The following is a 16612-nucleotide window of genomic DNA, read 5'->3' on the forward strand; positions in this document are numbered from 1 at the left end:
TCCACAAAATTGAACAAGATTGGCAAAATCATAACAAAACTTTTCTATCAGTGCTTAGTCTAAAGAGCCCACAAATTAGCTCGAAAATAATGGAAATTTTGGCAAGATTATGACAAAATCCGACATAATTTTTTGAAAATCTAGGTTACCACTGTCAAACTTCAGGGTTTTGGGTGCCCACGGGTTTTTGATGGCGCTGAATCCATTTCCACCATTCAAACACTCCAACATTCATATTTAAAAAAAAAAAATTACCATAAATCTGTCATCCGGGAAAATTTGCAGCGTCGAAGATGTTTCATGAATAGGTTCTTAATTTAACTCCCGCATATGTGTTTTAAACATTTCCCAAAATTTTAACACTACAAAAATGTTTTGTTACTAATTTCAAAACTAATAAGCTTTGAACCAGACAAATAAGAGAGTAGGCCTTGATAACCTCCAGTTTGGTTGAAATACATCTATCTTAAGGATTTTTTAGTTTGAGTTGGAAGACAAGATGGTTTCAATGTGATATCCAATATACTTGAACATCATCGCATCTGAATTTAAAGAGCAGGGCGGCAAATTAAGTTGTGAACCTCAAAATTTCTTAGAAAACTAACACATGCCCAAATAAAATTTTATGAGCATGAAACAAGGAGGAAGAGTTGGTTTGCTATAAATCTATTATTAGTAAATCAGTTAAGAACTGAAGCAGTGGGATGGATTAATTGATGCATGAGAAGTTCATTGTCTTTATGAGACACTACAAAACTACTTATTAAAAACAAGTGTGAACAAAACTACTTATTAAAAACAAATATGATGATTGCCTAAACTTACCATATCTACAATTAAGCTCTTTTACATTTAACTAATAAATCAATACTACATCGAAGGATCTATAGATAGCTACTGCTACTAGAAGAAATTATTGTAGAGTTGAACTATATTTAACTAAAAATAATTATTTATTAGCAGCTTTGTAACGACCCATCTATAAATATAAAGAATGCAAGAATAATAGCGGGCATACGATACATACATATGATAGCTACATATGCATGTGTAGCATACACCGCACTAGTATTATATACTAAATTAACTATAAATGATAAATACCATGACACTTCTTTCAATAAAGGTTCTACTCATTCATCAATATTGCTTAATGTATGGGTAAATCTTAAAAGAGGACTATATAAATTATATATTCCAGATTATTGATAAAAAATTAATAAAATAAATTTTAAAAATATATATAAGAAATTAATTAAAAAGGGCTCTAAGTATAAAGTTGTAATGTTATATTAAAAATATATATAACAAAACATTGTGATATATTAAATCATAATGTTTATACTGTTTAAATGTGATATATATTAAAACATAATCTGATATAGACGATCGATATAATATTTATATTAAAAGGATATTTTAATAAAAATAGAATATGATTTCAAAACATAAATCATATACATCCTCGACCTTTAAAAGAGATAAGGGGGCTGATACGTGACAGGGAGCGTGTCACCAACAAACAAAGCAGTGGGCTGCAAATGGAAAAGCGACCACCGCCAAACAACAGAATAAAACCACAGGGGGGCAAAAACAGAGAAAAAAAGGGAACAAGGAGGAACATCATGTATGGAATTCATTCACAGGAAGAGCTTGAGTCGTTCTGAGGTTTTGGGCACGAGGGAACAATCGACTTTTGTTAAGAAGCTTACTGGATTGAGCAGCCAGGTTCTGTTCAGTTTCGCTGGGTGGATTCGGTCTTTTGGTAACTGTAGCAGCGCAGCCGGAGGCATCTTCAACCGCAAGGGCACAACATATTCAATTGCAGCGACACAGGTAGCTACCTCAGCAGTTCTATTAATTGATTTTGTAAGATCTCAGGAAATTGTTTACAGGTTCATGATATAAATCCCTCACTGTTTTTGCATCTGTTTACAGTGTTTACATTTGGTAGAATATGGTAGAATTAAGTGGCGAATTAATTCATGAGTATGTAGAATTTAATATTATGGAGAGAATAATTGAATTCATAGATAAAAGTTGAATTTAGATCCTTCAAAGGATCCCATATTTTGAATAAAGGATAAGGATTGGGACTTAATAGATAATTTGTTTAAAATATAAAATGATGTTGACATAGCAGTACAATTAGTTCCAATTAATAGATTATGTGCATTATCCTCTATTATGATAAAGTCTGAGAGCATTAACTTGATAAATGATAGGCAAACGGAAATATACGAACAAGAGAGGCAAAGGTGCTTCTATGGCAAAGTGAATCACAAACAACCATGAAAATACATGTTGAATGTTATATTCGTAATATAGACACTAGAGGTACAATGGGAAGATACGGAAATCATATGTCAAAATTATCCCAACTTGTGTCAATTTTGAAGAACCTTAACACCATGTTTTGTATATATTTGCTCTACTTTAAATCAGAGACTCAGAACCATTTTGAAATGACATAATATCTGTTTAATTCTGCTAGTACATGGATACCAAGCTAGAATATGTTATTTATAGTTATCAAAGTAAAGTTTAAATATTTGAGTAATTTTGCTTCTGATGGGAATTAAGATATTATAATTTTGTTTCATTTATGCATATCAATATGATTGATGAGATAGAAATCAAAGAATGATTATATTTTAATATGAAAGTTAATGACATGAATAGAATATGACAAAGTACATTATACTGTAGTTGACATATGTGAATTATACATAAGCTATTTGTTTTGAATATGTAAATGCACATCTTATAAATGCATGGACAACTGTTTATGATTGCAGATAATATCTGTTACCAAAATGACCACGTGATGATAGAAACCTCAGAACAATTAAGGCTCAAAAAGATTCTATGATCAGGTATTAACCCTAATTCTACTGGGAGGGGTGGAGGCATTGCCCACCATTTATCCTCCGAACCCTGGAGTCATGGGAGGACTGTGCGAATCACACTCCACTAGACGTGTGATGATGACTGCCCGATGCCTACTGGGAATCAGGTCGGTATAGCCGACTCTGTCATCCTTAGTTTATGAATGGTTAGGTCAGTATAACCAACGCCATGGCATACTCCAGTAGAGGACGAATACGATGGGAGCAGAAGAGATTAGGAAGGCTAAGATGATTTTATGATAGCCTAAGCACCTAATGAAGTAAAACATGATCATTAAGTTATAAACCTAAAAGTATTCAAAACACCAATTTTATAGTGTCTTCACATTAAATAATAATTTAACCTTGATGCACAATCTTAAGAATGATGTACTAATTGCTATCATAAGTAATCAGATAAGATAAAACTCTAACTTCGGGACGAAGTTTTCTGAAGGGGGGGTGTATGTAACGACCCATCTATAAATATAAAGAACGCAAAAATAATAGCGGGTATACGATACATACATATGATAGCTACATATGCATGTATCGCATACACCGCACTAGTATTATATACTAAATTAACTATAAATGAGAAATACCATGACACTTCTTTGAATAAAGGTTCTACTCATTCATCAATATTGCTTAATGTATGGGTAAATCTTAAAGAGGACTATCTAAATTATATATTCCAGATTATTGATAAAAAATTAATAAAATAAATTTTTAAAATATATATAAGAAATTAATTAAAAGGGGCTCTAAATATAAAGTTATAATGTTATATTAAAAATATATATAACAAAACATTGTGATATATTAAATCATAATGTTTATAATGTTTAAATGTGATATATATTAAAACATAATGTGATATATACGATATAATATTTATATTAAAAGAATATTTTAATAAAAATAGAATATGATTTCAAAACATAAATCATATACATCCTCGACCTTTAAAAGAGATAAGGGAGCTGATACGTGACAGAGAGCGTGTCACCAACAAATAGAGTGGTGCGCTGCAGATGGAAGAACGACCATCGCCAAACAACAAAATAAAACCACGGGGGGCAAAAACAGAGAAAAAAAAGGAAGGAGGAACATCATGTACAGAATTCATTCACAGGAAGAGCTTGAGTCGTTTTGAGGTTCTAAGCACGGGGGAACAATCGACTTCTGTTAAGAAGCTTAGTGGATTGAGCAGCCAGGTTCTGCTCAGTTTGGCTGGGTGGATTCGGTCTTTTGGTAACTGTAGCAGTGTAGCCAGAGGCATCTTCAATCGTAATGGCACAACATATTCAACTGCAGTGAAACATGTAGGTACCTCAGCAGTGCTGTTAATTGATTTTGTAAGATCTCGGGAAATTGTTTACAGGTTCATGATATAAATCCCTCACTGTTTTTGCATCTGTTTACGGTCTTTACAAGCTTTAATATATCTATTGTTTCAGAAACCATTACAAAGAAACAAGCGTATCAATGTTTAGGAAAATGAAGAAACTAAAAGGATCTAAACTAATATTTGAATTTAAATAACAAGGCGGCAAATTAAGCTGTGAACCTCAAAATTTCCTAGAAAACTAAGGCATGTCCAAATAAAATTTTATGAGCATGAAACAAGGAGGAAGAGTTGGTTTTCTATAAATCTATTATTAGTAAATTAGTGAAGAAAAAATCAATGACCAATCACAAATCATTAACATCATACCCATTAAAAATAAATCAGTATCATCCATAAATGGAAGTAAAATCATATTAATATCCAATAAAACAAATCAACCACCTATCACAACACTTCCTAAGCATCTCGAATTAAAAATAAAGTCATATCAATGATCAATCACAATAGAGAACAGTGTAACATCCACTATCGCCAATCACAATAGAGAACAATGTAGCATCCTCTAGAACAAGTCAACAACTTATCACGATTCCTCTACATCACCCCACTAAAAATAAATTCATATCTAACAATAATAAAATAGATACATCACCTATAAAAAAAAAAAAAACATACTATAAAGAAAAATGATGTTTCAAGCCACCAAACCCACCAAACCCTTCACATATATGCATGTGTACATTTCAAACACATTAAGATTTCACAATCCGAGAACCTCTCTCACCTCAATTTATATCAAATCATTATGGTCAAACACTAAAATCTAGTCAACGAAAAAAATAAAATACTGAAAATATTTGGACATTGAAAACGTAATACGTATATATTACAACCTTAGAAATAAAACCCTCCACACCCTCACTAAGGATAAGATATACTCAAATACAAGCGTAAATGACATTTTCACTGTTAGCGAACCTTAATCTCGGCATTGAATGTTCCTCTTCACAAAATGCATGAAGCTTCTCCCTATGGCTTTATTACAGCGGTTGTCGGTTGCGATGATTTTGTAACCACAAACAAATTAGAATCATTCACGTCTTTCGCCAACAGATCCTAATACCCTAACATGCAAACCACAATTTTATTGGGCTTTTCTAACAAATTCCAGGGCGCGGGACATGGTTGAGTGCACAATAATGATAGAATGATTTGTTCTCATGGTGAGCGTAACGCAGAAAAATAAGTTCTTAATTCTCCTTGAAAACAGTGAGGAACTAATAAGTGCCTCGTACTGTTAGTATATTCACTAACATACTAAAGAAAAATTAAATTTCCTGTCATTTCTTAGCAAATTCCAAAGACATTAAAATGTGTTTTGTAATTTGTCATTGAAAACGGTGAGGAACGAATAAATCCAAGTGCCTCATACTGTTAGTATATTCGCTAATATACTAAAGGAAAATTATATTTTCTCTTATTTCTCAGCAAATTCCAAAGGCATTAAAATGTGTTTTGTAATTTGAGGTTATAAAAGTCGAACATTTCTTTCAATCTTTTCTTAGAAGGGGCAAACATGCATATGCTATACTCAAGTTGCTTTCCATATTAATACCTACCTATAATCTTCTTGTAAGAGACAATTCCGAATTCTTGGAAGAGACATTTCCGAATTCTAGATAATTCCGTAAGCACTACCCTCTTTATAAAATTGTCGACACATAATATGGATAGATCAGACTTCCCACAACCATCCTACAAATAATTCAAACTACAGTCAATAATTAGAAGGCAAAAACATGCCATTTATACTCCATCCTACAAACAATTCAAAACCATAAGCTTGTTGTAAGACAATAATCAAAATCAAGCCATCTATGGTAAAAGTAAGTTTATTGCATAAGAGGAAATCGGTTAAGAAGGGTTCTGGGAAACAAAGCCAACAATGTAAAACTGGAGAAAATGTTTCTAATTTTTATTCAATGAATGTCAATATTGAGCAGATCTTGTAAACATCAGGCCTCTTTAACTCTTGTCCCACACAAAGACAGATAACGTTAAGTACTCTTGCATTTAGAAACTAAAGAGATGTACACAACACCTGTAGATGAAGAATGCACAGTATAAACATTGTCAAAATAAGAATATCCAAATATGAAGTGTTTTTATGTCTTTGCAAATAAATGAGTTCTCAAGTAGGCATAAAATTTTAAAACGCTTACAGAGAATCAATGACATCTCTACTTCAGCATACAAATGTTATGTATGACATGATACATGTAAAGACTTTTTCCATGACAAATTTTCGAAGTAATAACCGATATAACAAGGATCAACAAGATGCTAAACATAGCCAACCATCAATAATGAAACAAAAAAGCATATTCATTATTAAGAATATATGAAAAGCATACTGATTATTAAGAATATATGTCTCGTAGTATTAATATCCCCAGAAAAGCTAATAAAACAGAACTGAGAAATATTGTCAGTCTGGTTACAATTATTTTCATGAAAAGTAGTAGATGCATACAACCAGGGAAGCTTATCAACAAATCCTTAATCCAAAACTTGTGCCTGGTTTCAATGAAGCATTACTACCAACACTCGTAATCCTAAGTGGAAGAAACCCAGGTACCAACTACTATGTCGAATAATTTCCCTGAATCAAAATCCTTGTTATTAAAGCAAAACAGACAACAACAACATTTTAGCCCACAAAATTGGCTTCCTTCACAACCCCAAGTAGAATTGTGATTCCATGTGTATACTGAGAGTAGCCCTCCTGATATTATCAAAAGACAGCTGCATAGATCCCTTGATTCTCACATCTGCAATTCAAAATCTCCACTGTGATGACAGTATTCTTGATAATCTCTGAAACCAGTAATGAAACAAGGAACAAGGACACTAACGAACCTTCTTACACTGCACTTTTTTCATTAATCCACCCATTGTGAATATATCCAATTCAAAACTTACCGATCCACTTGAATAATTTTCTTGGCAATCTCCACCTCTGGATTTTGCTAAGCCTCTACAGAATAAAAGCACTTTAAGACCATTCAAGCCAGCAGATTCCAGGTGAAATGTCAGATACAACAAATCAAGCTTTATCTAGATATATATTGCATAATGGTCATGAGGTAGACAAAGTCAAGGAAAATCCCATTGATTGTGCTTGGTCTGTAGGGCACTGATGGAAAATACTTCTAGCTCGGACAAGGCCACAAAGCAAGCATAAGTTTTCGATAGAGAACATAAGCCAAGGTCAAAGCTTTGATGCATAACCATGAGTAACCATTAATCCAACCAACAAGCATTTCCTGATGGTATCCTGTTAAAACCACAAACAACTGTTAAAAAAAACCTCTTTAACTCATGTCCAACACCCGCAGCAGCTATGGTCTACCCTTTTACCAAGCAAGATATCTAAGGTACATGCATATACAATCTACGATGCAAGATATATAATCTAATGAGAAATAGAGATGCAATGTCTGATTGTAATTTCAACAAGAAAAATTAATTACTTGGCAAATTCCATTCTTTGCACACAAAAATGTAGATAAGGCAATCGGAAAGCTCTATCATCATACCAATGCACATACTGTTTCATTCCTAGAATTGGCTTCATAGAACCTACGGAACTCAACCACAGTACCTCACAGACCACAAAGACTGTTGTTATTGTTGTTTAGGCAAAATCACATGGCTTTGATGTTGCTGCTGTTGTTGGGCCTTGTAGTGAAGTTGTTGTTGCTTCACCTGTAATTGCTGATCTTGGCATATTGGCAGACTTGGAACCTGCTTGCCTGGAAAAGGAAATTTCACTGCAACACTGATTAGATTGTCACTAGTAGGCAAAAGAGGATAGCCGGGTTGAACTATGCGTGAATCATTTCTCTCTCCATCATTTGATGGTGTGACTCCAGGATTAGAATGCAATAAATCAGCCTTGGAACTATCTGGCAGTCTTGAAGGTACAGGACCAAAGCCAGGTGGAGGTCCAAAATGGCGAACAGGTTTATTCACATGTCCTTTTTTAATGATTAGTTTAGGGCTGTTTGTCGGCTTGGTAGTTATACTAGTTTTGGTAGTTGGTGTATCAACCTTGTACAGTGCCAATGATTCAAAGTTTGTTACATGAGGTTCACTGGAGATTTTTGGTTGACCTGAGTTTGCTTGAACCATGGTCGAGGAAAGATCATTGGAAATTGGCTTGTCTGACATGCCAGAAACAACAGTACTCACAGAGACTCCAAGTGGAGTTGATGAATACAAACTTTGAGAAGGAATCCAATTTGAATGTGTAGAAACAAACTCAACTTTTCCCAGAGTACTGGTTAACAAAGATCCATTTTCTTGAAAATGATGACCAAGACGTTCCATTACTAGTTGACCAATTATCAGAAGAACTTGCAGAAGTCTCAAATAATTGGGAAACTTCATGGGGAGTTGTATATGCCCCCAAAGAAAGGTGTGTCCCAGTGGTCAATGTTGAAGAATACCAAGAAATTTGTATTGGAAAGTCAGTTGGAGGGGGATGCTGAGGTTCTTGAGGAAGACACAATGGATTCAGATTCTGAATACTTGAAGATGCAACAGGGTTCTGTTGTGAATTTGAAGCAATATTTAACTCTGAATGTTTTTCTGCTGCAGTGGGTTTAAAGACAATTACTTCATCTTCTTCTTCTTTATTGGAATCTTCCTTCACAGTAGTTACTAGTAACCCCTGAAGCACATAACACAGGTTTTTCAAATGAAGAAGCTTCTTGCTTTGCACATTTGGATAGTCTCTCGTAGAACATTATCAAATTTATTCATGGCATTAGAGACTTTAGGCTTGACAACTTCTGACTGGTCTTCAATCTTGCATTCAGGAACCTCTCCAGCAATACAAAACTTCATCTGCATCAAAATATATTCCATACCTTCTATCTTCTACTAAATTTGCAACAGTCTTTGCAGCTGCCAGAATCCTTTGAACCTGAATGTTCTTTTCTTTCTTTCCAGCAAATCCACTGTAAGAATGTCACTTGGAAAAATCTAGAGCAAGTTGTGCTGGGGCCAATGGCGGAAATCCCCTCAGTTCAAAATCCTCCCACAATGCAACACCCTCTCCTCTCGCTTCCTCATTATTATTACCGCTTAGGAGTAGCAAATGCAATCTCACCTTCCACCCTACTTCCATTGGAATCTTGGTGAAGACATTCAAATACCAAAAGTTTGTTAAGTAATATGGCATAATGGCTCCAGAAAGATGATCTTGCTCTGGATTGCTTCTCTTTAACATCATTACATGCTACAATATCTGGTCTGCAAGCCAACCATTCCATAAAAACTAGTGTTGCTGGCAAAAATGGACTAGAGGAAACATCATCTGATTTCTCACATTTGCTAATTATGTGCCCCGCAAAGTCAAAAGCAGCAGTAAAAGCATTCTGAAGCAGAACAGATCGCTGCAAAATTTCCGCATAAGATAGACTTATGTTTTCAGTTTCACTAATATTATGAACTGTGAATATTAGAATTGACACAATCTGAAGAACCACAAGTCCACTAAAAGTCGAGCCATTGACCAATGTATCCAAACCAATCCCCATCTCTGAAATGAGTTCAGGTTTGGTAAGCTCCTCAAATTCATTTATTGCAGAGGAACAAACTTCATCAAATGTCTCAAGGCTGGCAATTAAAAATATTTGAAATTTATAAGTAAAGAGGCATATATGAACTAGGAAAACACCAAACACAATGTCAAAATTGGCTTGAAACAGAGCATACCTTGTGCGTGTAAACTTTAAAGAGAATCCCATTAAGGCGAACAAAACGAATTCGTAAAGCCTTGCTAACCTCTGAAATATTAAGTTGTTTTCCCTTTGATATGACTGCCCCTTATTTCTGATCCTTAAGGGAAAACCTCCCATCCCCTCTCCCTCTTCCTCTCCCACCAGCACCTTTTGTAGGGGTCTTCTTGGTTACCGATACTTCCATCTCAGGAAGCAACTGAGAATAATGCTGATGATTTTATAGAAACACAAATCAAACTAAATCCTCACTAGATGAAATAAGTGAGCAAGCAAAATGCTCTTAGCATACACTATGGAAGAATAAAGCCCAAACTAAAATTGGAAATTCTCATAATATATCGATGGGCATGCACAAAATTGGCTCTAATAATAAAATGGTCAATGCAAGACAATCAACAATTTGTAAACCTGATGTACAGTAATAAAATGTTTGATATGGAGAAAGATCCATCATCTCTGATTCATGTAGCAAACTGTTGTTCTTGCAAGTTAAATAGTAACAATAATCTTCAAGAGACTAAAAATATAACACACTAAGCAAACATAAGACTGCCTACCATCAGCCCTTGAACACCTAGGTGAAGAGCCATACCAGATAAAAATTATATTCATTGTAATCAGATTTACTTCACAGAAAAAAAGACGAATACCTTGTCAAATATAATAATCAAATTGTCTCTTGCTGTTGAGAATGGAATTTCAACTGCCAAGCTTCGAAAATACCGATAGACTACAATAAGTTCATCTCCCATGTATGTTGCCAGTATTGCAAGCTAGAAACCGCAAACCACAAAATGATACAATATAAGATGAAAATACTATAGCTCAATGTTGGAAAATAGTTTGATACCAATATGATTTAATAGTACAAAGATAAATTAATTTTAGTATCGGTGTTGCAGTAATATAACAATAATACGTCCAGGTACTTCCCACAGCAAATTAATACTTTAGTTTGCTCACTTTGGAGGCAGATTCAGGTAAACTAAGAGAGACTAACAACAACAGACCCACAAATTGAGATCAAACCTGATGATGGGGATTTCTACTTAATGGCCAAAGTGAGGCAGCATGCACATAGTAGCTTGCTGCAACTAAAAAATCATGGCCTGAAGATCTCCCTTCTCCATAAAGTTCCTTATAGCTCGTTGTCTTTATGAGACACTAAAGAATGAACCCTTTTTTGGCACCCAAGCCTGGGGAAACTTGGGGTTTCCATGTCGTGCCCCGGTGCCTGGGTAAATTGGGGAAAGTATTTGAGAGAACCCTACAAATACTACTTGCCAAAAAAGCAACTGATTATTGAGGTTTTATAAGGATTTTACAAGTCTCCGGGTCAATTTTACAAGCTTTCTTGTGTTAGTCTAGCTTCTCACTTGAAAATTTAGCAAGAAGAAAATGTCGCTAGAGTCAAAATGGCTGAAAGTTCTAGGGAAATTAAAGTATTTAGCAAAATCAGTACAATTCTCAGTAAAGGAAACTTCTTCCTTGGTTGGTGGGACATGCAAGATATGAAATTTCACCCAATCCCAGATATCTTTTTCACTTAGAAAAAAGAATCAAGCAATTCAAATTTCTCTTAAAAGGTGAAACTAAGACCAGATGGAACAATGGAATGGAAAAATGTTGGTATTTTGGGTTTTCATAACCACTGCAATGACAAATCTAGCTTCTACTCATCTGATGGAAAAACCAATCTAGGCTCAGAAAGATGGGCATCTCCTTTTCGAGCCTTTTTCCAAGAAGAACCTGTTCCTTGACAATCAAACATTTCAGAGACATCAACAAGAAAGCAACTTCCAACATTGAATTGATTTGCAACAAGAGGGAAAACCCATGCACACTGTTATCACGAAGCCTCTTTTCAACCAAATCCATGTACTTTCCATCCGAGCCCTCAGCATGGCCCACGCCGGAAAATAATAGTGTTGGGGATCGGTCACAGAGGGGTCGAAGTTCTTCCACTCGGACACCAACTCCAGCAACACAATACCTCAGTTGTAGACGTCGCATTTCTTAGTGGCGATGGAGTGTTGAAGCCACTCAAGCGCCAGGTAACCAGGTGTCCCTTGCACTGCCATCCCGACCTGCGTCATGTCGTCATTCAGGGGCTTCGAAATGCCAAAGTCGGAGACCTTGGCATCAAATTTTGGGTCGAGCAGGATGTTCTGATTCTTTATATCTAAATGCATCATGGGTTCTTTGCACTGTTCGTGCAGATAGGCCAGACCTCGGGTAGTTCCTACTGCCACATTGTAGTGTTGTTCCCACGTCAAACATCCTATGTCTCTACCGCTGCTGCCAACGCCCTAATCTGGATGCAAGAATAGCCAATTATCCAGAGTCGTTGTCCATGAGCTCATAAACCAGGAGCCTCTAGTGGGTATTGTTCCTCCCCCTCCTTGAAGAGTTGCACAGTGAGCTCTTATACGAAGAGACCTACTCAGAATGCTTGAAATTGGAGTAAAATCAGAGGACAAAACAGGTGGTGAGGGTGCCAGGCTACAAAATCTTTGCTGAATGTTCATATGAGATTTTTGAGCTCTTTTCGCAACAATTCTATCCTTGTGAGCGTTTTGGTGTCCTCCAGGTTCAGTGCCATAAACTCCACGACGAATTCAAACAAACTCTCCTTGAACTCCGGCGTAAAAGACTCCTGGAATTCCGACGTAAAAGACTTCAGCGTAAAAATAGTGCGCACAAATGTCAGACAGACACCAGAAGTGTAGACGAAAACTTGAGGTCGACTGATTCAAAAGAAAGGCCTATTGGCCTAACCAGGTTATGACATCATGTCATGTTTTTGTTGGCATTATGTTTTCTGGTATGACTGTATGTTACAGATGTTGTACTTGATGGCAACTTCAGTGGCAAGGCTCTCAGTTTGTTGAAAATTAAGAAGGACGCAGGAAATCAGTTCAGGAGGTGCGTACCCGCAGGTACACCATGCAGGGTCCGCGTCCAGCGACGCTGGCCAGCCGTTTAGGGGGTGCGTCCACCCAGTGCACACATTTCAAGGCAGAGAAAAGCACGTGGGGGTTTCTTGTGTGGTATCTAGCCGACGGTTTTATATTTCTATGGTGTCGGCTCATGGTATTGTTCCATGTTTTGAGGAGGAGCTTGCCTATATAAAGCAAAGGAGATCATTTGGATTTTGTAAGTCTTGGGTTGAATATCTTATGAGGGCTAGATCTGGTCTAGATCTAAACAAGGCGAATCTACTGATGGACCGAGATCTCTTCGGCGCATGTTCAGATCTGTGGATCTGATTGTCTGGGTTACTTCTAAAGTCTTGAAATCATCTATGCCCGGAGGGACGCAGGTGCAGTAAGGGTTCAGGTGCGTCCGGGACGCAGGAGCGAAGAGTTTCAGGTGCGCCGGACGCAGGCGCAGAAGGGTTCAGGTGCGCCGGGACGCAGGCAGTTCAGTAGACTCAGTGCGAGGGACGCAGGCTAGCAGTTGAGCAGGGTGCGTCCAGGGACTCAGGCCAGCAGTTGAGCAGGGTGAGTCCGGGACTCAGGCTAGCAGTTGAGCAGGGTGAGTCCGGACTCAGGCTAGCAGTTGAGCAGGGTGCTTCCTTCTCTTAAAATCTTTGTTTATCATTGTTGTATTCTGGGTTTGGTCCTATTATTGTTGATCTGGTTATTTCAGTTGATTGGGTGTTTCAGAAGGTTGTTTGAGCTTCAATGTTGTTGTTGGGTCCAGTATGAAAATTGGATGAAATGTGGCCTTTCAGTTTATGGGTTGTGCTTTAGTGTATCCAGTATGAAAATTGATGAAACGTGGTACTTGAAGGAGAGAAGATTGTAGGCCGGCGCCTACGTACTAGTATCTAAGCTAGTACAAGAGCTAAAGGAAATCTTTGGAGCATTGTAGCAGGTAGTAGCCTGCGTACTAGTAAATGGATCGGCTAGTACAAAGGGGGTTGTAGCTCCCGTACTGGTATAAGGCTGCACCAGTACAAATATTGTAAAAGAATTTTCTTATTAAGAAGAAGATTGAGATGACTTGCAGCAGGTGGTTTTCTCCCGCATTGGGTTTCCACCTTACATCATTGTGTTCATGTGTGTGCCTTATGTGTGATGATCTACTTTATGTTACTGCATCTGTTAACTGATAATATGGTTGATAATGTTCTAATGCACTCATTGAAGATCGATTAACTTAATCATAAGAAGTTGTGGAAGTAGCATATATGAATCTGATTATGGAAATGAAAAAGTTTTATTAATATAATAATACTGATTCACCCCCCCCCCTCTCAGTATTATTTCCAACAATTGGTATCAGAGCGAGGTTCTTTGATAGAAGCTTGATCGCTTGAAGGAGATCCGTGGAACAATGGGAAAGAAGCTTAAGAAGAAAGCTAATAAGAAAAAGAAGTCATCTCAGAAGAACTATGACAGTGGAAGAATCGATTGGGGATTAGGCATAAGAAGCTCTTCAGATTCAGAATCAGATTCAGAGTCATTATCAGGTATGAATGTGTTATCCTCTGATGTTCCAGCTATATTTCCTTGTGAAAGAGATGAAAGTGATAGCGAAACTACTGAATTTGCTCTTATGGGTGAACAAGAAAGATATCAAATAGAGGCAGAATTTAAAAGGCTGACAGACAAAATTAGAGATCAACAAGATCTATTAAACAAAAAGGAATGTGATTTCAAAGAAGAAGCTACCAAACTAAGGGCACAACTAGAAGAAGGAAACAAGGTAAGAAAGCTACTCAAGGACAAGGAAGACCAATGTCAAGAATTGCAGCATGAAGTGACATCATTAAGAAAAGAAGTCAACGAAAGAAGCACAACCATCAAGAAACTCAAAGATAGATCCAGCTACTATGAAAATCTTGAAGCTACAATCCTCTCACTAAAAGGAGATCTTGAAGAATCAAAGAAGCAGAATACAGATCTACTCCAAGCTATTGCAAAACAAGAAAACGAAGTCACCAGCTTAAAATCTCAACTGGAATGTGCCTTCCGAGTTCGTCAAATGCAGCAGGATCTGTATGAAGAACAAGAAAAAGAAATTCTCAAACTAAGGGAACAAATGGAAGAAGGAAGGAAAGCTGAAGAAGTTTTGAAAAAGAAATCTCTTGAAAAGGAAGAACAGCTTCAGGTTGAGGTAAATATCTTGAAAGGTAAACTAGAAGAAAAGGATAAGCTTTTATGATTTCAAGATAGCTCTAAAGTATTGGATGATATTCTTAGTAGTCAAAGGTCCCCTGCTATAAAGACTGGTCTTGGTTTCCATGAATCTGTTGAAGGTGAATCTAGTTCACAAGGTGAGGCAAGAAACTCTAAAAGGAAATCTAAAGTGATCAACGAAGAAGTGAAAGATCAATCTCATCATCAACCAAGGAAAGAGATTCCTCAAAGAAAATCCTTTACTCCTCCTATGAATAATGTTGAATGTTATGTATGTCATAATCTTGGACATGTTGCAGCTAGATGTAGAAGAAGAAGAGTTCAAGACCATTATGCAGAAAGGTCATCTCAATCAAGGTACTTTTATGGATATTGCTTTGCTTGCAATATGTTTGGTCACAAAGCTACTGATTGTTACAGGAGGAATATGAAACATGTAAGATGTTATGCATGTAACAAGCTTGGACATATAGCCAAGGAATGCAGGAACAAAGTTTGGGCACCATATCAAAAGGAGAAAATGTCATCATCACGCTTGAAGATATGGAGGAAAAAGAAAGTACAGTCAGAAAAGGATGGCACAGTACAATGTACAGACATACCAGAATCAGAGGAAGCTGAAAGTACAGGACGCAGTGCAGTAACAGGAGACCTGCGTGCGGACGCAGGCCAGACCAAGTCCAGGTGCGTCCAGGACGCAGTTCAGTAACTGAAAATCTGCGTGGGGACGCAGAGAGACTGAAGATCAGGTGCGTCCCTGAAGCAAAAGGACGCGGCGCAATAGTAATTTTGGGTGCGTCCCTGAGTAAAAGTACGCGGCGCGATAGTGTTTTTGGGTGCGTCCCTGCAGCAACAGGACGCAGCGCAGCAGAAGATGAAGTGCGTACCTGTCTCAAAGCATTTATTGGCTGATTCTTCTTGATATGCATGATCAGATTTAACAGATGGCACTGGTTCAGGGGGAGTATATGTCCTAAATTCATTGTTGGCATTATGGTCCTTGGTGACAATGCTTATGATTCATCTTGCTATTATGAGTTGGTCACATGATCAGATGTATGGTTGATTCTCTAATGATGCTTGCATGAAGTCTTTATTATCCTTGGCACATATATGGATGAGGTTGGCTGATTTCGTGGATGATTATTCAAAGTCGCATTGTTGGAGACATAATGATGATGAGTTACTCATATGCATTTCATGATGATGTTGACATGAGCAAGATGCATGATTTCTTTCTTGGCACAAATGGATGAGGATTGTTGACTGGATACAGGGATGATTATTCATACATATGTTGATTGATGCTGATGCTTTCATTTGATGGCTCTTGATTCATGTAGATCTGGATGGTTATGAGTTGATGTTGATAGATACTATGGAGCAGATTATACAGTGCTGTTGTTTGTCATG

General features: G+C 36.9%; 1 pseudogene across 1 annotated transcript; it reads right to left on the bottom strand.

Moving 5' to 3' along the window:
• Positions 1 to 6659: 6659 nt before the first annotated feature.
• On the bottom strand, positions 6660 to 10261 carry LOC149177738 (uncharacterized; annotated as a pseudogene). The gene is made up of 2 exons (XR_016258137.1): positions 7907 to 10261; positions 6660 to 7579 (listed from the first exon to the last, which is right to left on the bottom strand). The product of XR_016258137.1 is annotated as an uncharacterized LOC149177738 (transcript).
• Between the last annotated feature and the right edge of the window lie 6351 nt (positions 10262 to 16612).

The sequence above is a fragment of the Pinus tabuliformis genome, chromosome 4_1, assembly GCF_031772625.1.
Source record: "Pinus tabuliformis cultivar Carrire ecotype Pingquan chromosome 4_1, CPIR1, whole genome shotgun sequence".
Classification (NCBI taxonomy): Eukaryota; Viridiplantae; Streptophyta; class Pinopsida; order Pinales; family Pinaceae; genus Pinus; species Pinus tabuliformis.